Genomic DNA, 20,280 nt, shown 5'->3' with positions numbered 1-20,280 from the left:
GCCATGGCAGCTCGTGAAACCCAATAAAGGACACCTAAAAATGCTAGCCACGTATCAGGGTGTCAAAGCATGAGAGAGCTGCTGCTACCATCACCATGTATTGACAGCCAGAAAGCTGGAGAGTAAATTCCAGTAACTGCTGCAGAAAAACTACAGTTTTTCTGAGCAGTGGCAACAACCAGAAGCAAATCCCATGTTTGTCACTTTTGTTATCTAAAAGTCACACAAGTGCACCTCATTGAAGGAAGCGAATTCATCAGTGCTCGAGCTTCAGAAGGTTCTCAGGGATATCTGTGGTTCTCATACATGTGTGTTTTTTTCTTTTATTGTCTTTGTTCCTTAGAGTTTGCTTTCTAGATTTCCAACCTATTCACACAGAAGGAGGGTAAGATGGAGACTGCACGGCCGGCCCCAAGCGCTCCCCTCTGCCTTGTCTTCTCCTTCCAGGATTCTATCCAGTGACTCATCATGTCAAGGGAATCTACGCTTTGCAGTAAACCTAACAAAATATTAGCATTTTAATACATAAAATATTCAAATTTTTTTGTGAATGTTCCAAATATATACATTGGAAATTCTTAAGTCAAAATTATGTCTTCTTTTAAAGTCGAACAAAACATTGCCTACCAGAAACTCCTACTGCTGATGTGGCCAGTGGGCTCGCCTGTGGCCAGTCCCCTTTCTGCTCTCATTCCTGGCATCCTCCAAGACCCCCAGGCTCCTCGTACCTCTCCCAGTCAGCAGCCTAGCGTCAGATCCCAGCTTTTTTTTTTTTATCAGTGTTCTTTTTCTTTCATTTTCATTGGTTTTCTTCTGCAACTTCAAGTTACCACCCCTCCCCCGCCCACATATGCACAGGATTTTAATTTATTGCTTCTACTCCATTTTCTATGACCCATTACTGATATGAAAACGGGTCCATTTTCTTTACCTTGTAATGACTGACTTTGTCTAAGGCAACAGTCAAATGAGTTGTTGCCCACAACAATTAGTCACGGGATAGCTGAGGTGGAAGACACTGCCCGTGCTCCATGCCAGTATCCTCAGATCCCACAACCGTTCCTGTGTCTTCACCAAGGCTCGGCCTTGGGATATGTTTGCATTTCCAGCAGCCAGCACTTGCATCTCTTTGTCAGAAGGCTGTTCACAGGAGGGCAGGCGGGCTGCTGGAAACAACTTTGCCATGGATGGTAGAGAGTCAGAAGTGCCTGCGAACGTCCATGATCTCTCCGAGGTGTTTATTAAACAACGACTGAGAATGAGGAGGAACTCAGCTTCCTGACTGAGCGACACCGAAGCACGACTCCATAGCAATCCTGCAAGATAAGCCCTGGTTTCCTCCCATCCAACTTGACTTCATACCTTATACTTCCTTTCTCCCGTCGTATCTTCCCTATCCTAGGCCCACTCTCCTGCTGCCCTGCTGTCTTTCCTTGGAAACACATCCTAATAAATCACTTTCCCATGAATTCTCAGGGACTGATTTGGGGGAACACCACCTAAGACACATGAACAGATTAAGTCCATTTATTTAGTTCCTTTCCAAAGAGGGAATTCTGTAAGCTTCATGCTTACTTCCGCTAATGCATCCTCTATCAGTGTGGGCTTAGCAATTATTATTTCTGTTTGGAGAATATTTTGATCATCTATTAAAGCTATTAACAACACTTGCAAAACCAGAGAAGCTAAAAAGATTCTCAATTTACACATGGTTTTCTAAAAAACAAACATTTTCTCTAATTAGCTGTTAAAGATGAAAAAATTTTCAACTTCTCTAGGAAAAAAAAAAAGTAATACAAAGAGAAACCAAAAAGGAAGGCCATTTCTTAATTATCCAGTTAGCCAAAATTTGGAAATTATTTCAGTCCTGGCAAAAGTGAAGTGAGATATATTCATAAACTGCTTCTGAGAGTAAAAATTGGTAGTGCCCTCTGGAAAAGCAACTTGTCAAAACATGCCAAGAGTCTTAGAATTGTTCCAGTACTGTGGCACAGTTTATGCACCTTCAGGAATCTATCTCAAGGAAAATAATTAGAAATTTTAGATAAAGGTTTGTGCATAAAGATGCTTATCATCCCACATTGAAAATAAGTAAAAGTTCAAGAGAATGCAGTGATTAAATAAACAAAAGAATAGTTATTTAGGACCTGGCCAGTTGCTCAGTGGATAGAGCATCAGCCTGGCATATGGATGTCCGGGTTTGATTCTTGGTCAGAGCACACAGGAGAAACAACCGCCTGCTTCTTTCCCCCTTCTTTCTCTCTTCCCCTCCCACAACCAGTGGCTCAATTGGTTCAAGTGTCTGCCCTGGGCACTGAACTTGGTCAGAGTGCATCAGCCTTAGGCACTAAAAAGCTCGGTTGATTCAAGCATCGGCCCTAGACAGGGTTCTTGGGTAGATCATAGTAGGGGCACATGTGGGAGACTGTTCACTATCTCCCCTCCTCTCACTTAAAAAAAAAAGGAAAAGTTGTTTGATGGAAGAACTTTATACAGCTGTTAAAAGATAAACAGGATATTTAATAAATGTTTTTTTAAATAGGTTAATAAGTTTTATATATAATCTAGAAATACTTTTTCAACTATGCAAAAATTCATCCTAAAGAAAAAAGAATAGGAAGAAAGTAGAGCAAAATCCAAAATGGAAATAGCACATAATTTCTGATTTGGGAGAACAGACTCCCTTTCTTTCTTTCTCCCTTTCTTTCTTTCTTTCTTTCTTTCTTTCTTTCTTTCTTTCTTTCTTTCTTTCTTTCTTTCTTTCCTTCCTTCCTTCCTTCCTTCCTTCCTTCCTTCCTTCCTTCCTTCCTTCCTTCCTTCTTTCCTTCCTTCTTTCTTTCTTTCTTTCTTTCTTTCTTTCTTTCTTTCCTTCCTTCTTTCTTTCTTTTCTTCTTTCTTTCTTTCTCTCTTGCTCTCCCTCCCTCCCTCCATCCCTCCCTCCCTCCCTTCCTTCCTTCCTTTCTTTCTCTCTCTTTCTCTCCTCTTTCTTTCTTTCTTTCTTTCTTTCTTTCTTTCTTTCTTTCTTTCCTTCCTTCTTTCTTTCTTTTTGTAATCTCACCATTTTCTGCTATAGAACATATATTGGTTTTCTAAATAAAAAGCATATTATTTAAATCACTGCAAGTTTTTGCCCTCTGAATGTCTTCAGGACATACACCCTTGAATCATGCTGAATTTCATATTTGTTTCTTTATCCTCATAATACCAGCTTTAAGGTCTACTTCAAGAGGAAGCCTTCTTGTAAACAATTGGAAGGCAGTTGATATTCTATATTAAGCTCTGAGGAAACATCCTAGATGCCACTCTGAGTACACAGCTCTCTTTGCATAAGAGTGTCTCCTTTGCTCTTCCTTTTATTATACATTAATCTGGAAAGAAAGTCTGTGAAATTTTGAAAGTATTTCTCCATTCTTACTGCCTATTCTGTCATAAAAACTATGGGAAATATTATGAAAGTCATGCAATCTACTGATAATGGCCTCTCAACCTTCATATTGGCCAAGAAGGAAGTGAGGGAGTCAAGGCAAAAAGCAGGAAGCAGAAAGCTTGAATTAAAAAGAGCAGTAAAGCAGTACATATAGATGGAAAATAATCAGACTCCCATTTCCATTATGAGGGTCTATCAAATTTTCTTATGGTGAATGAACATTGTAAGAACATTTATAGTTCCTATTTAACACTTACTAATCATCAATTAAGTTGTCTCTGTATGTAATAGAAAACAGACTTTTCTGTATTATAATTTCCAGGCTTCTAAGCAAGTCCCCTGGTCCCAAACTGTCCTAAACTACCTTAGAAAAAATATTAATAAGTATAATACAGACCTTAAAAAGTTATAATAAAAATTGCTATCTTTTTAAAAATTTTATATTTGTTGGAAATATACTCTGATTCTCTTGGTAGATGAAAAAAGTTGACTTTAAGGACTTTAGCCATAATAATAGATACAATGTGTCATCAGTGATTGAGAGGCAAGAGGACAATAAGCGAGGAAATAGCAATTGGATACACTTGGGTAGTGAGTCCCACAAGGGGCAGAGATGCCTGAAAGAGAGGATTAGAGGGAAGGATGAGATAAACCCAGGAAAAATGAGCTGCGGTGGGTGGCCGGGAAGTCTGCAGCTGGCGTTTAAGAGTGGCCAAGACAGAGAAGAGGAGAGAAAGTACTGAAGAGGGACTTGAGCAATTGAGGGGGCCTGGGGAGAGATGTGTGTTCAAAAGGTCCTGGGAAGTAATCCAAAGAGCCACACACTAGTTTAACAAGGCCCCAGTGGTTGCTAAGAGCAGAGATTTGGCATGGATTCCAAGGTTGGGCTTGGAACCCTATAGAAAAGAACAAGTCATTCCACTGAGGGCCAGTGCTAAGAATCAATTGTCTGACCCAGAGGAAAGAACAGAGAAAAGAGAGAGAGGGAGAGATTCTTCATGTGCTCAGTCCTTTGAAAAATGGATCTAATTTGAAAGTGAGCGGCCTGGGTTTATGTGGTTTGCCTTTTCTCCAGGAGCCTTTGATGGGCAATATTTTGGTGGCCTCTTTTGCTTTGAGGGCATCTCTGAACAATAGGTGATGAATGGTCAAAAGCTGAAGTGATAGTGAAGTTTCCTGGAGCTCTGAAACTCAACATCGCAGAGAGAGTGCTGAGCTTTCTCATGCAACACCTTGGGAAGTTGCCCAGAGGTTGTATGAATTATCACTTTCAGCCCTGGGTGTGTGAGCAGGCAGGCAGGGGCCTGAGGGGACTGGGGGGGTGCTGATGCTCACTGCTGCACCAGTTGCCTTTCCTAGGCCACTCACACAGTTTTGTCTATAAGCTGGAAAAAATGTTTTTCCTGATGGGAACACAAAACCCAGACTTTATTCTTCTGGTTACAATAAGAAAAGAAGAAAAGTATCAATGCCCTTGAGTGATTTCTGTTTGAGAGTGCACAACTCTCTTTTCACAGAGACCTGTGCCCCAGAGAAAGGGAAGCAGAATTCAGAGCTGTGAGCAGGATGTGCCCGCCTTCAGCTCTAGCCTGGGTTTGTTGTCAGCATATTTAGATGACAATTCACAGCTGGTCCTCTATGTACTTGACTGAGTCCCTCAATAATCTCCCTGCTTTCTCCATCAATCAAAAGAAATTAAGAACATTTGCCCCAGGGACAGAGAGCGGGCAAAAATTCATACAAGCCTTTGCAACTAAGGTGTGACTCCTTGGAGCTGGATGCATAGCGTGTTGTGCCAGACGGAGGGCTGCCGAGCTATCAGAGATGAAAAGATACAGGCCGTAGAAGGTTTGTGGATAGAGTGAGACAACACAGAAGTTGAGATTCTTCTGTTTTTACCTGGCAGTCACGTGGTTCATCCTGGGACAAAATCCCAGATGGGGAGAAGCCCAGAAGTTCTCCCCACGAATCCCATTTGTACCTTACTGTTGTCATTTTCTATTAGAGAGGCAAAAGTGTAGAAGGGGCCTTGCTGAGGAAACTGGCTGTGAGATTAACTCTGCATGGGGAACCAAGGAAGGGAGAGGGCTGTATTGCCATTTCTCTGAATCCAGGCTTGACTTCTTTCATGGATTTCAAAGCAAAATTGTGAAGCAAGCCAAGTTTGCCAAGAGTATTTTCCTATTTCTTCTTCCCGCCTCCCTATACCATACCATCCACAACACCCAAGGCTCCCATACTGGCTGGGCTGCCCAGGAAGTCTTCATGCATTGCCCCTCATCTGTCATTCACACATGAATTGAGCATCTATATAATTCATGCATCTTGGTCAATAGCTAGAGATATGGAGCTGAATAAATCTGGGAACTCACAGTCTTACATAAAGATAAACCAGTGTGCTAATCTCTAAGTCCTGGAATAAATGTATACATATGCCGTGGGACCAGAAGAAAGGGAAATACAAAGTTTTCATCTCTGAGAGTGAGAGCTTCGGATTGGGGAGTGAAGAGTAGATCTTTTCAAAAAAGATTACATTTTAGTCAGAGAAGGGGTGGACCTCGAAAACAGCCTATGGTAAGGACAGTGTGCAAGGCACTCTGGGAAGACAGAAGCCAGACAGGGAGGTTAAAGTATAGGATAAATGATGCTGGGAGGAGGGACAGAATGACCAGGAGGAAGCCTAACTGGGAGATGTGAATGTTTTCAAGAAGTTTGGCTTTCTAGACAGTGATGGGTTTCTGAGTGCTTTAAAGCAGGGGGATGGTATTTTTAGAAAGAGCACATGATGGCAGGATGAAAAATAAATAGTTGGAGGAGAAATCCAAATAGGTACTTAGTTCAGTAGACTGGACTTAGAATAATAATAATCTAAAATAGGGGAGTAGCAATGAAGAGGAGAAAGGGAGATATTAGGACTGTCCAGAAGGAATGAATAGGATTAGTAGTAAGTCATGAAATATAAGTGTTGAGAGACATTGAAATGCAAGGTAACCATGAGGTTTCTAGCTTGGGCAGTGGTTAGAGTGGTACATCCATGGACTGAGACCGGGGTTTGGTGGAAATGCACAGAGGAAATGATGAGCTCTGATGGGGACGTGTTGAGCTGCAGGTGCCTACAAGAGACCAGATGAGTTGAGGTCAAAAGCTCAGGGGAGGGCCAAGGCTGTGGACATCATAAATACATGGTGGAGAGATTTCTAAAGGGAATAGAGAAAATCAACCAGGGAGGGCCTGTATGTCTTACTTTGGGTGATGCCTTATATTTCAAAATTACTTTCCTCTTTCTCGCTTATGCATTAAAATTTTCAATCATTCTATGTCACAATCTCAACACACTCTTAAGAAGGAAGCGGGTGTCTAAGTTATTTCTAACTAAAGGGTAAATGACTGCTTGATAGCTTGTTGAAGAGAACTTGCCTTTAAGGTCAAATCTAAAATCCCATAGATAAGGATGAAGAAAGGTACAGAAAAATATAAGTATAATGTTAATAACACTTGAACTGACATCACCACCATGTGATTTTATCATTCCTTCGGGAGGCATCTGGAAATGATATTATTAGTTTTACTACATAGATAATTAACCTAAGGTTTAATCATTTAATAAATTAATCTAAGATTTAGAATAATGACTTGTCTGAGTTTACATATGACAGAGTTGGGATTTGGACTCTCTTTTCCTAAATCCTATTTTAGTGGGTTTTTTTCCCCCCACATACCAGTCTGCCTTTCAAAAACAACAGGTAGAAAAGCTGGCATTCTTGACTGCTGTTGGAAATGAAGAAATGCCTTTCTTTCTTATTGTGAAAGGGGAGGTGGGATGTCAGTGGAAAGTTTATGATGGTAAATAAAAAATGCCCAGAAAACACACATTTTGGGAGTATTTCTCTAGATTTGTTTTCTCACAGGGTTTCAGAAGCAGACACTTATTTGCTCAAAGGCATGCATTTCTACTGTGGGGTTGTGACAACAGTGGGGCTTCTCAGGTCACAATATCCAGGTGCCCACTCTGTGGCTTTCTCTCTAAGACCTGCCCTACCTTTCAATTCTCAACTGAACTGCAATAAATTTATGCATAGGTTCAAGAAAAACCACTCAAATATCAATGTTAAAAATAAAAGACTAGCATTTTTAGAGTTATGTGTGTTATAAAAGTCCATAGATTTCAGTCCCAGAGTAAGTAGCATAACCTTAATAGCTTTTCTTTCTAATCCCCTCTTATTTACCCAACCCGATTGGAAAAAGAGAAAGAGAAAAGTCTTGACCTTTTTTAGTTTTTCAAAAGTGTATGTTATACTCAGCATAATCAGGCAGTGGCCGTTTCAGCTACACTTTGTCCCGTAATCGAGGTTATAGATGGCTTCACCAGAGACTTGCAATGGGATTTTTATTCAATTTATATTTTTTACATTTACAATGCAATTTTCTCTGGCATGTTATTTTTCTTGTAAGTTTCACTAACACATGATGTAATAAGTAGATTACATTGCTAAATAAAAACAAAAAAATAAGAAATTAAACTACAATCAAGTGATTAAATTTTTTTTAAAGACTGGGTCAATATACACACCTGATTATGTTTAGAAACTGGAAATTTAAAAAGACAAAACACTAATAATTTTGAAATGACTTTATAAACTGGCAAGACATAATAGTAGAAAATGTACTGGAAAAAAAGATCAGTTTCACCATAACTTCATTGGCATTTGTGCATTCAACAGATATTTATTTGATGCTAAGTTACAATCATGGAGCCAGGCTCTCAGGCTACAGTAGTCAATCACACAGAAATAGTTTTATCCCTCATGGAACTTTTATAACCTAGCAGTGTAGAGAGTGTGTGTATGTTTGCACACATACAGATGTAATACATCCTTATCATCCTTATATTTACATACACACACACACACATATATACACACACATGTTTACTAATACATTCTACTAATTTAAAAATTTAATGAGAAAATTGTATCATTGTAATTTTAACTGACATCTGATTTCTAGTGAGTTTACATATTCTTTCATGATTTTTGCCAGTTATATTTGTTCTAAAAAAAAATGGCTATTCATGTCTTTACTTACTTTTGGCTTAATAACTTTTAAAATCAATTGGAATGATATATTTATATAATCATGTCATATTTTACTAAAAATGTTCCCCAGTTTTGTATACACATGTATGAACTTCTATCTTCATGAACATAGATAAGTCATTATATAATCAATCCTATCAATCCTTTTCTTTCTGGCCTATATTCTTATTTCCAAGCTTAGAAAATCTCACCTGGTACACTTCTTCCACTAACCTGAGTCTAACAGAGGAAGAAGAAGGGAAAGATAGCATATTGGGACCCTATCTCTATGTAAACTGACTTACATGTTGTGACCTATCATGTACTATTTCATAAACAATAAAAATAGGATTATAATATAATCCTACTATTTTATAACCTGGGATTTTTGTCTTTCTTAAGTATAAAACATTTCCCCATGTCAATAACTACATATGTAATCATGTTTATTGACTTTATATTTGTATATACCTATAAACACATGATTTTTTTATCCTTCAATTAATAAATGCTTAGATTTATTTCAAATTAAAATTATGGTTGAGATGGACATCTTTATATATTTTTCTTCAGGTTTGGCCTTTAAGATATATTTTTATAAATATAATGTTAGGGCCAAAAATTTGGAGGTCAAAATGTTTGGGAGTAAAACGTTAAATATAATTGCTTTTAGATCTCTCTATATATGTTGCCAAAATGCTCTCCCAAACAATTACACATCTGGTAAGAAATGAGTGTCTAAAACAGGGGTCGGGAACCTATGGCTCGTGAGCCAGATGTGGCTCTTTTGATGGTTGCATCTGGCTCGCAGACAAACCTTTAATAAAAATAATAATAACATTAAAAATATAAAACATTCTCATGTATTACAATCCATTCATTTCCTACTGCTCATGTTCATGGTTGCGGTGGCTGGAGCCAATCACAGCTGTCCTCCGGGACAACACCAAATTTTTATTGAATAATGCGCAATGTACACGGGTTGTTGTGAGGTCAGGAAGTAAACTTCCCTCCTTTTAATCAAGTAGTCAGCTAGCTAATTGCAGAAACCCTTTTGATGAAGAAGATGGCTAAAAGAAAAAAAGATGAGAAGTATCATACTTTTCAGCAGAAATGGACAGAGGAATTTGCCTTTGTGGAGAGAGCAGGTTCTGCAGTGTGTCTAATATGCAATGATAAAATTGCATTGATGAAACCGTCAAATATAAAGTGGCACTTTGACACATGCCAAACTATATTTGCATTGAAATATCCAGTGGGGGACAGCAGGAAGAAAGCATGTCAAGAGCTACTACTGTGCAGAGCGCAAGCTAGTCAGCATCAACTCCGTGTTTGGACCCAACAAGGTGACTGGAATTCGGCTAGCTTTGCCGGTGCTTTAGCAATTGTGAGAAATAGAAAGCCATTCACAGATGAGGAGTATGCCAAAACATTCATGCCTGATGTTGCCAATGAACTTTTTGACGACTTTTTGGATAAAGACAAGATAATCAAATGAATAAAAGGCATGCCTCTGTCAGTACAAACTGTTCACGATCGTACCATCATGATGGCAAATCAAACTGAAGCCACACAAGTGAAGGACATAAATGCAGCACCATTCTTTTCTCTCGCTTTGGATGAGTCAACAGACATAAGCCATTTTATCCCAGTTCAGTGTGATTGCAAGGTATGCTGTCGGTGACACACTACGTGAGGAAAGTCTTGCTGTTTTGCCTATGAAAGAGACAACAGAGGGGAAGATTTATTCAAGTCTTTCACTGAGTTCACTAAAGAAAAAAAAAAATCTACCGATGGATAAACTTATTTCGGTGTGTACTGATGATGCTCCGTGCATGATGGAGAAAAACAGAGGATTTGTAGCGCTTCTTCGTGAACATGAAAAGAGACCCATCCTAAGTTTTCACTGCATCCTACATCAGGAGGCGCTTTGTGCTCAGATGTGTGGCAAGCAGCTTGGTGAGGTGATGTCACTGGTCATTTGGGTGGTCAACTTTATTGTTGCCCGAGCTTTAAATGATCACCAGTTTAAAACACTGCTGGATGAAGTTGGGAATAATTATCCTGGTCTCCTTCTGCACAGCAATATGCATTGGTTGTCAAGAGGGAAGGTGCTCAGCTGTTTCACGGCTTGTTTGAGGGAAATCCAGACTTTTCTTGAAATAAAAAACATCAAGCATCCAGAGTTAGCTAACACTGAGTGGTTCCTTAAGTTCTACTATCTCGTGGACATGGCTGAACATCTGAACCAGCTCAATGCGAAAATGCAAGGCATTGGAAATACAGTCTTATCCCTTCAACAAGCAGTGTTTGCATTTGAAAATAAGCTGGAACTCTTCATTGCTGACATTGCATCAGGTTGTTTACTATATTTTGAAAAACTGGGAGAGTTTAAAGATGCATGTGCAGCAAGTGACCCTGCTCAACATCTTGATCTCCAGCAGCTAGCGGGCTTCACATCTAATCTCCTGCAGTTATTCAAAGTGCACTTTGGAGAATTTCATGAGCACACTCATTTTTTTTTTGTTTTTGTTTATCACCTATCCACATGAGTGTGCAATGGACAGCGCCGACCTGAATTATATCCCCGGTGTCTCCATCAGAGATTTTGAGCTACAAGCTGCTTACCTGAAGGCCTCAGAGATGTGGGTGAATAAGTTCAAGTCACTGAATGAAAATTTGGAAAGACTTCCACAACAGCAAGCAGAGTTGGCGAGCAAACACAAGTGGGGAGAAATGAAAAAACTTCAACCCACATACCAGCTGATTGTCAAAACTTGGAACATGCTTCTCATCACATACCACACACTGCAGTGTGTGAGTATTGCTGTACTGACAATGTTTGGCTCTAAGTATGCATGTGAGCAGTCTTTCTCACATCTAAAGAACGTTAAGACCAACCTACGATCACGTTTAACGGATAGAAGTCTCAATGCCTGCATGAAGCTTAACTTCACCATGTATCAACCAGACTACAAAGCCATCAGCAAAACCATGCAGCACCAGAAGTCGCATTAATGGTAAGAAGTACTTTAGTCATCACTGGTTAGCAACAGCATAACAACGTTATTAAAAAGAATTCAGAGACTTATTGTATGATCTTACATAAAATGCACACATTTACTTATACATAGTGTTAAACATATTGTATGGCTCTCACGGAATTACATTTTAAAATATGTGGCATTCATGATTCTCTCAGCCAAAAAGGTCCTGACCCCGAGCTAGATGTATGTTGAATTCACCCAGGAGGATACAATCATTCGCTCATTTATTTGTTTGTTAAACAATTATATAGGAGGGCTTCCCATGAGGTAGGCACTATTTTAAAGAAACAAAACAGACAAAAATTACTGTCTTTGTGGAACTTATTTATATTCCAGTGGAGGAAACAGACAACAAGCAAATAAGATAAAATATGTAGTATGCCTGATGGGAAAAGAGCTTTAAAAAAGATAAAGCATGGGAAAAAGCAACAGGGACTGCTAAATTAGGAGTCTTAGTATTTGAAAGAGGATGTCAGGAAATGCTTCACTTAAATGGAAGTTAAGTAAGAATCATGTATAAATTTGAGGGGAGAGTGACTGGGGGGGGGGAAGGATCAGTATAAACAAAGGCCCTGAGGCATTTTGCCCAGTATGTTGGAAATAAAGCAAGAAGACCAAAGAGCATTTGGTACCAATGAAGACAGATGAAAGACATGGCAGTTGATAGAGAATAATGTGCAGTGAGGCCAGAAGAAAGGAATGAGCTTCAAAGGAGGAGGTAACTTTACAAATAATTGGAAAGTGGTAGTTTGAAAGTAGCAACAACAAAGTGATTTCAGGTAGGGCTAAAAGAGAAAGATCCCTCTGAAACAACATTGAGATTGAAGGGCAGTTAAAAAAAAAAAAAAAAGAAAAAAGAAAAGCCTGACCAAGTGGTGGCAGAGTGGATAGAATATCGGCCTGGGACATAGAGGATCCAGATTCGAAACCCTGAGGTTACGGGCTTGAGCACAGGCCTATTGGCTTGAGTGCAGGCTCACCAGCTTGACCGTGAGGTTGCTGGCTTGAGTGTGGGATCATTGACATGACCCCAAGGTCACTGGCTTGAGCCCAAGGTCACTGGCTTGAGCAAGGTGTCCCTGGCTTGGCTGGAGCTCCCCAATCAAGGCACATAAGAGAAAGCAATTAATGAACAACCAAGGGGCCGCAATGAAGAATTGATGCTTTTCATCTCTCTTCCTTCCTGTCTGTCCTTATCTGTCCCTCTCTCTGTCTCTCTTGCTTAAAAAAAAAAAAGAGAAGAAAAAAGGAAAAATGTCATTACCAAAGTTACAGAGTGCCTATGCTAGTTTGTTTGTTGATGGTCAGTAAAACAGGGTGGAGAAGGGTTAAGAACAATAAGGGAATGACAGTTTGGAATTTACTATGTGATATTGGGAGAGGGAAGAGGAAGAAAATCAAAAGGAACTAGCCAGTGAGCTAACAAATTAAATAGTATGAAAACCTACCTCAGCGGTTTCCAAGAAGCAAAGTCTGGTATTCAGGAAGCTGAGATAAATAGATGATAGATGATAGATAGATAGATAGATAGATAGATAGATAGATAGATAGATAGATAGATAGATGATAGACAGATAATAGATAGCAAGCACATTTCTAAAAGAACTGAGTAATCTAATCAATAGCAGCAAATGAGGCTGAAAGGTTAAATAATTCAAGTACTGAGAATTAACCATTGGATTTGGTAATATATATGTCAGTTAGTGATCTTGACAGAATAGTTTTAGTGGTATGCTAAGACTATAAGTCTGAAAAGATAAGAGGAGTTAAGGACAAACTGATAGTGAGTCAGAGCAAATTACTTAGGGTGTTTGGCTTTCACAGAGGGAATTTCTAATAAGAAGATGAGACATTGAGAAAGACAAGTTCTTAGGAGAAATTTTAATATGGGAGATGTTATTGGGTTTGAGAAAATTTAATAAATAATATCCCCTTCATGTGAACACATTTTGAATCTACTGAGAGATAGGAAACAGGCAGTCAAAGATCAAAATATTACTTTTATTACTGACAAAACTCTTAGGGTGGGTGGCTTTAAGTCAATTAACCAATTGCTATTGATAATTTACAGAGAAGTAGGCAGACTTACCTGCCCTGTTTCCAGCAGGGCTGAACAATTGTAGACCTTCCCTATTAGAGTTTGACCTTATAAAATTTATCATTTGTAGAAAGAATAAAATGGGTGCTTTCTTCAGGGAGGTGGATTTCAATAAAGAAAAAGAGGAAGAAGTAACCGAATGAGCTTCTTTATTCACTAATCAGATAACTTACTCCTCCACCCTTGGAGGATGAATGGGGAGTTCTTCCCTAACAAGAGAATACACCAGGTCTGCTTACTGATAGAAATGCCCCTATGGAAGTGAACACTGATGATTCAGGAGACAAGGGGAAGACTAGCGTTCCTGAGCAGGTTATCAAAGATGAGATCCAGTCCACAAGCATTTGGTAGGAACTAGGAAAGTTTATTTCATTTACCAGAAGAGAAGGCAGAAGATAGAGGAACAGATACAATTAGATTGACCAATTTGGTATTGGAAGATATGTTTTTCTCTTCTAATTGTTTTTATTTCTCAGAGAAATAACAAGTGAGATCATCAGTTTTGAGTGAGAAAGGGAGAACAGGTTAGAAGAGACAGAAGGTGTGAAATAATCTTCTCAAAGAGCAAGAGAGGAAATTGACTAGAGAGATGGAGGAAATCGGCTGAACAGTGCTGAGGATCTGCTTGAATTCTGTGATTGTAAATTCAGAGTGAGTATATGTGATGTGGTAATAGATTTTCCCCGCTGGCCATACTCTGCTCAGATGCAGGAAAAAGAAGGCAGAGAATTTCATTAACCAGGGTTGTTGTTTTGCCAGGTGACTCTTACTGAGGGAAAAAGGGGAAAGGACGTTTAGGTTGTATGCAAGAGAGGGATGGAGCATGGAACTTAGCCTAGTTAAAGAGGATAGAAATGAGAAGAGAGGTAGAACATAAAGGAAAAAGAGGCATGGTCAAGGGATTCAAGTTCCCAAAGAGGCAAAGAAATTTTGTGATTAGAGTACTGGGGTAAATATGTTAGAAAGCTAGGAGTGGTTCTCAAAGAAAAGAATTCTTGAAATCAAGAATTAGACATGTTAAAAGTCATGATGAGGTCTAGAGTTTAACTATGAGAGTAAGTGGCTGAGGTGAATTGGTTGTAGACATCATTTCAAGTAAAGAGCTTTTGGGAAGACAGATTGTTGAATGGGCTGTCTACATGATTGTTGAAGACACCAAGAATGATAGTAGAAATCATGTCACTAATAGACTGAGGGGCCAAGTGCTAAAACTTTAATGAGTTGCATGATAGAAAGATCAGGGCATGACTACAAAAAGAAAAAGTAGAAGGTGCCTGACCAAACGGTGGTGCAATGGATAGAGCATCAGTCTGGGACACTGAGGACCCAAATTCAAAACCCTGAAGGCACTGGCTTGAGTGCAGGCTTGTCCGGCTTGAGCATGGGCTCATAGACATGACCCCATGGTCGCTGGCTTGAGCCCAAGGTCACTGGCTTGAGCAAGGGATCATTGCCTCAGCTGGACCCTCTCCACCTGCTGGTCAAGGCACATATGAGAAAGCAATTAATGAACAACTAAGGTGCTGCAACTATGAGTTGATGCTTCTCATCTCTTCCCCTTCCTTTCTGTTTGTTCCTGTCTATCTACCCCACTCTTTTTCTAAAAAAAAAAAAGAGGAAAGAGAAGGAAGGAGGAAGGAAGGAAGAAAGGAAGGAAGGAAGGAAGGAAGGAAGGAAGGAAGGAAGGAAGGAAGGAAGGAAGGAAGGAAGGAAGGAAGAAAAAGTAGAAGGTAGTTTTGTCTAATGGAATACATTTCAAAATATTTGGGGGTTTTGAGAGAAGATTGACAAGATCTTGGAAAACAATGGCAAATTAGGAGGGCACCAATTATTATTTTTTGGATCCATAGTATGGGCATTATGTGAGGAAAAGCAGGTGTCACTTGAGAGGGCTTCAAGAAAAGTAACTGAAATCCACTTTTCTAGACCTATTTAGATAAAGCACAAGATAAAGAGGAGAATCAAGTTTTAGACAGATCATAAGATAAAGTAGTAAATGTTCAGAGAAAAGATTAGGGATGTGGAAGATTATGCCAAAGAGAGAACATAAGTGCCAGAGAACAGAGTAATAGGATTTAGGTGATATGGGATGCAGACCCTTATATGTGGAGATATTTTTTTTTAATTTTTTTTTATTTGTTTATTTTTTTACAGAGACAGAGAGTGAGTCAGAGAGAGAGGGATAGACAGGGACAGACAGACAGGAGTGGAGAGAGATGAGAAGCATCAATCATTAGTTTTTCGTTGCACATTGCGACACGTTGGTTGTTCATTGATTGCTTTCTCATATGTGCCTTGACCGCGGGCCTTCAGCAGACCGAGTAACCCCTTGCTGGAGCCAGCGACCTTGGGTCCAAGCTGCTGAGCTTTTTGCTCTAACCAGATGAGCCCGCGCTCAAGCTGGCGACCTCGGGGTCTCGAACCTGGGTCCTCTGCATCCCAGTCCAACGCTCTATCCACTGCGCCACCACCTGGTCAGGCTGTGGAGATATTTTTGTGTTCTTTGATGACCTGGTTTTTTGCACTTCTTGGAGAGACTGAGGTGTATGAGATACAATAGCACCAGTCCTGGTGGTTACTTAAGGGAAGGTAGATAATCAATTCCATTACAGTCTTTTTCTTGGTTATAATAAGGAGTATCTGATCTTGAGAGTGGTGGTCTTCCCAAACACCTATAGAAATGTAGAAAATTTCCTAAAATCCAGCTGAGAGCAGTATCACAGTGTACTAAACTACTCACTTTGCTCATTTATTCCACAGAATTTTCTTTATTTCAATGTTTATTCTACTGAATATAATGTAATATTATATTGCAAAATATAATATTTGATGTGAATTAATTCTTAAGATTGATTTGGAGCTTTGTAGAAAAATATCAGAATCCTTCCCTTTCTTCTACTCAAAAATAAATTCTCCATAACCCTTACTTGAATCTCTCTCTTGTAACATTTTATCATAATTACTTTTGTAAAAGCTTTATATGTCTGACTTAACAATTTTCTATTATGTTGCAGTGTTTGATACTGTGTCTTACACATAGAGAGTCTAAAATAAATACCTGTAAATGTATACATTTAAAAAGCAATGAACAAGCTGGCAATGGAAAAGTCTGTATTAAAGAATCATTCTGCCTCTCACTGTGTATGTAACCTTGAGCAAGTTACAGAATTTCTGGGACTCATAATGGTCCTGTCTACCTACAGGATGCTGAAGTTGCAAGAAGTGTGAGAATTAGATGCAGCACTGGAAAATGCTTTGAAATCTGATTCTAAACAAGCTATTTCAAAACTGACACTGAAAAAAATGGTTATCATTCATTACAAGCCAATCTGATCATTCGCAGGAAGCATTTTATTATATATTCGACAGTTACTTCTTGGCTCAGACATGCCTCAAAATAAAAAGCCTGGATAGGACTCAGATAATAATTAGGCTCTCTCATTCGGCCATCTTTAGCATACTTCAGAAGATAGTCATAAACTGACTATAGCTCCCAATTCCAAATTCAACAGAAATTTTTCATGGCTTCATACCATACCTGAAATCCCAACATTATTTATTCCCTGAAGTTAAACAATGTTTTTATTTTCCAAATTATATTTCAAAGGAAATAGAGGAATAGCACCACACATGTGGCTTGGATTTGAATTCCAATTCTATGATTTAGTGCAGGGGTCTCAAACTCAATTCAGCATATGGGCCGCAGAGCAAGATCACAGCCATTCGGCGGGCCACACTAGGTCTACAAAAGGCAACTGTTACGCAACACTTTTCTCACTGCAGTTGAAAACAAAAAAAAAAAAAATCAGTACAACAAGCACAATCATACATGCAGTTTACTCAGTGTCACAAAACGACCAGAAACTGTAGTTCGCATCACAACTGCTGTTATCTAAGCTAATATCTAGCTAGGATGCTAGAGAAATGAAAAATACAAGTAGGCCCCTAGGCTTACTTAATTTTATCCAAAATATTTTGAACTTCGTGGATTAGTCTGCGGGCTGCACAAAATTGTTCGGCGGGCCGCATGCGGCCCGCGGGCTGCGAGTTTGAGACCCCTGATTTAGTGGCTCTGTGACTTTCAAGAGTTTACTAATTTGTAAAATACATATAGTGATAGTATTATCCTCCTAAAGTTATTATAAAGAAAAAATAAGATAATGTATAAGACATTTATGTAGCATTTCAGTATAGTACCTGGCTAATCCCAATTTCTCAACAAATCTTAGGTATTTTCTAAGTCATCATAAAATCTCTAACAACATAGTGAGAATTACAGATGAAATAGAAAACAAAAACATAATATAGAGAATCAACAAATCCAAAAGACCTGTCTTGGAAATAGATTAATAATATAAGCAAACCTGTGGGGAAATTAATCAAGGGAAAAATAAGAAGAACACACAAAATATGCTAGAAATGAAAGAGGCCTATAACTGCAGATGCAGCTTAGATTAAAATTTAATAAGAGAATATTTTAATACTCAATGCCAATAAATTTGAAAACTTAGACAAAATAGATATATTTTTAGAAAAATATTATAAATTACTAAGCTTAGGAAGAAACAGAAAGTTAGAATATTCCTATAATCATTAAAGAAATTGGGTCAGCAGTTTCTTTTTACAAAAGGTTTAGATAATTTTATAAAGGAGTTAAAACAAAATTTCAAGGAATAGATGATACCCTTGTTCAACCTAGAGATTAGCAGAAGAGGTAATACTGCCCCAACTCATTTAATGAGTATAACTTTTGATATCAGAGTCAGCAATAAGAATATAAGAAAATAGAATTGCAGGGTAATCTCACTAATAAACAGATTCAATAATCCTACTGAAGTCAAAAATATAAAAAAAACAATTCCATTAAAACAAAAAAAATACAATATATAAGAATATGTCTTAAAATATTTATTTAAGACATAAAAGGTTGGCCTGGTCAGGTGGTGGCACAGTGGATAGAGCATCGGACTGGGAAATGAAGGACCCAGGTTCAAGGCCCCAAGGTCGCCAGCTTGAGCTCAGGCTCATTGGGTTTGAGCAAGGCTCACCAGCTTGAGCCCAGGGTCGCTGGCTTGAGTGAGGTCATTCGGTCTGCTGTAGCCCCCCAGCCAAGGCACATATGAGAGAGCAATCAATGAACAACTAAGGTGCCACAGTGAAGAATTGATGCTTCTCATCTCTCTCCCTTCCCGTCTGTCTTTATCTATTCTTCTCTCTGTCTCTCTCTGTCTCTGTCATAAAAAGAGAGAGAGAGATAAAAGTTGGAACATTATAAATCTATTGATAAAATTTAACAAATTAATATACTTACAGAAGAAAAATCATATGGTCATCTTAATAGATGCCAATAAGGCAGTTGATAAAATTCAACAATCTTATCAAAGCAAGGATTGAAGAAATTTTCTTAACTTGATAAACTGTGTCTACCAAAAATCATGGTAATAATGAAAAATTAGAAGCAATTTATTTAAACACATGAATAAAGTGAGGATACCTCCTCCTCCTACTTTTACTCCACAATATCTAGAGATCTTAGCTGAAACAGTAAAGCAAACTAAAAGATGTAAATATATGGAAATGAAGTGTATTAGTCTGCTTGGGCTGCTATAACAAAATATCATAAACTAGGTGGCTTAAACAACATACATTTATTTCTCACAGTTCTGAAGGCTGAGAAGTCCAAGGTCAAGGCACAGGCTAATTTGGTCCACACTGAGGGCTCACTGCCTGGCTTACAAACGGCTGTCTCCTCTTGTGTGCTCACATGGTGGGAAAGACAGAACAGGCTTTCTAGTCTCTACCTATAAGAGTATGAATCCCATAATGAGGACCCCAGCCTCATGATCTCATCTAAACCAAATTATCTCTCAAAGGCCTCATCTCCAAGTTACATCACATTGGGAGTTAGGGCTTTAATATATGTATTTGGCAGCAGGATCTGGGAATGGCGGGGGGGGGGGGGGGGGGGGGGGACGACACAAAATTCAGTCCATTGCAAGAAGATATCAAAACTCTATATAGAAAACCAAAATGGATCTACAAACAAATATTGTTAATAACTGCGATCAACAAAATGGCTGGAGAGCCCGGTGTGTGGAAGTCCTGGGTTTGATTCCCAGTCAGGGCACACAGGAGAAGCAACCATCTGCTTCTCCATCCTTCCCCTTCTGCAGCCAAGGCTCCATTGGAGCAAAGTTGGCCTGGGCACTGAGGATGGCTCCATGGCCTCCACCTCAGGCATTAGAATGGCTCTGGCTGAGATGGAGTAATGCCCCAGTTGGCCAAGCATCACCCCCTGGTGGGCATGCTGGGTGAATTCTGGTTGGGCGTATGCGGGATTCTGTCCATCTGCCTCTCTGCTTCTAAGTTCGGGAAAAAAGAATTAAAAATTGTTGGAATGAGATGAACATGCAAAAGTCATTCACATTTCATTCTACCAGAAACAAACCAACAATGAATATCTTGAAATATAGAATTTAAAAGAGCATTAAGAAACATAAAACACTAAGAATACATCTTGGAGAGTATGTGTCAGAATTCATAGAGAAAATTAGAAAACATTAAATAGCATTTAAAAAGATCGAAATGAAGTCTAGAGAGGAGACATTATGTAAGTCAAATAGAAAAAGACAA

This window comes from Saccopteryx bilineata, chromosome 4 (assembly GCF_036850765.1).
Source record: "Saccopteryx bilineata isolate mSacBil1 chromosome 4, mSacBil1_pri_phased_curated, whole genome shotgun sequence".
In the NCBI taxonomy this organism is placed as follows: Eukaryota; Metazoa; Chordata; class Mammalia; order Chiroptera; family Emballonuridae; genus Saccopteryx; species Saccopteryx bilineata.
This window is presented reverse-complemented; position numbering follows the sequence as displayed.